Here is a 2,297-nt window from a genome sequence, read left to right as displayed (position 1 = left end):
TTAAACTTTAAATTTATTATAATTTTGAAATTATTGGTTCAAGATTTACTATTTATAAAAATTTTTTAGTAATTTTTCAATATATATCTATGCTTCTTGTAAAAAATATATTGGGTGCGGTTGAACTCAATATATATCTATTATTATTTTTTTTTTTTTTTTTATATAAATAGATTACAAAGGTCACAATTACAACAATGACATGGGTTGCCTCCCACGTAGCGCCTGATTTAACGTCGCGGCACGACTCATGTGAGCGAAATTAAGGTTCACTCGACCTCTGGGGTTCATTCGAATGCAGCTCGGTCATCTCCTTAGGCTCGTTCATGCCCACATACAATTTCAACCGCTGACCATTGACTCTAAATGTACGAGAGTCATCTTCAGTAGAAACTTCCACCGCTCCGGAAGGAAACACTTCAACCACACGAAATGGTCCAGACCACCTTGACTTTAGCTTACCTGAGAATAACCGCAGTCTTGAGTTGTAAAGCAGTACCCTGTCCCCAGGTTTGAAATTTCGTTCAATGATGTTCTGATCGTGAAGCCTTTTCATTCTTTCTTTATATAGTCTTGTGCTCTCAAAGGCAAGATACCGGAACTCCTCTAGCTCATGTAATTCTGTGGCTCTCGACGTGCCCGCAGCTTCCAAGTCTAAATTCAGCTGTTTCAGTGCCCACCACGCTTTATGTTCCAGTTCTACAGGTAGGTGACAAGCCTTCCCAAACACCAACTTATATGGTGACATACCAATTGGTGTCTTGAATGCTTTCCTGTAGGCCCATAGCGCATCATCCAGCTTCTTTGACCAGTCAATTCTTGTAGCATTTAGAGTTTTTGTCAATACGCTCTTTATCTCTCTGTTGGAAACCTCAACCTGTCCACTGGTCTGTGGGTGGTACGGAGTAGCCACCTTGTGGCGCACATCATATTTAGCCAACAACTTCTCGAAGGCCCGGTTGCAGAAATGAGTTCCTCCATCGCTAATAATTGCACGCGGTGTCCCAAAGCGGGTGAATATGTTCTTCTTTAGAAACCCGACTACCACCTTAGCATCATTGGTGGGTAATGCGGCAGCTTCCACCCACTTGGACACGTAATCTACAGCCACAAGAATGTATTTATTGCCATAGGAGCTGACGAAGGAACCCATGAAATCTATCCCCCAAACATCAAACACTTCCACTTCTTGAACTGGGTTCATGGGCATCTCGTGACGCCGGGAAATGTTCCCGGTGCGTTGACATTCATTACAGCTCTTGACCCATAAGTGAGCATCTTTAAATACCGTTGGCCAGAAAAATCCGGCCTCTAGCACCTTAGCTGCCGTCCTGATGCCTCCAAAGTGACCGCCATACGCTGAAGCGTGACAAGCCTGCAAGACAGAAGATTGTTCGATCTCGGGGACGCATCTCCGGATCATGTTATCAAGGCATATTCTAAACAAGTAGGGCTCTTCCCAGTAATACCATTGGCTTTCGCGAAAGAATCTCTTCCTCTGGACCGATGACAGGTCGTGAGGAACAATACCGCTGGCCAGGTAATTAGCATAGTCTGCATACCAAGGCGCTTCCTGATGAGTGGTAACGAGCAGCTGCTCATCTGGAAAGGTTTCCAGAATTTCCTCCACTCCTACTACATTTTCAGCTCCTTCAAGTCGTGATAGGTGATCAGCGACTTGATTTGCAGTGCCCTTGCGGTCACGAATTTCAAGATCGAACTCTTGCAGTAGCAACACCCAACGAATCAGGCATGGCTTAGAGTCCTTCTTTTCTATTAAGTATCTAAGAGTTGCATGGTCAGAGTATACGATTACCTTGGATCCTATTAGATAGGACCGAAACTTGTCAAAAGCAAATACCACAGCTGGCATCTCCTTCTCTGTCACTGTGTAGTTCAACTGGGCTCCACTCAGCGTCCTACTAGCATAGTAGATTGGGTGCATCAGTTTGTCCTTCCGCTGGCCCAGCACTGCCCCCACCGCGTAGTCACTGGCATCACACATCAATTCGAACGGTTGCTCCCAGTCAGGGGCAACGATTATGGGTGCTGTGACCAGCCTTTGCTTCAACTCCTCAAAAGCAACCCTGCAATCATTAGAAAATACAAAAGGGTGATCTTTCTCTAACAACTTACAGAGAGGGTTGGCAATTTTGGAGAAGTCCTTAATGAACCTCCGGTAGAATCTGGCATGTCCAAGAAAGCTCCTTATAGCTTTGACTGAAGTTGGCGGCGGCAGCTTTGCTATGACATCAACCTTTGCTCTATCCACCTCTATCCTTTGCTTGACACCCGGT

This window comes from Nicotiana attenuata, chromosome 2 (assembly GCF_001879085.1).
Source record: "Nicotiana attenuata strain UT chromosome 2, NIATTr2, whole genome shotgun sequence".
Lineage (NCBI taxonomy): Eukaryota > Viridiplantae > Streptophyta > Magnoliopsida > Solanales > Solanaceae > Nicotiana > Nicotiana attenuata.
This window is presented reverse-complemented; position numbering follows the sequence as displayed.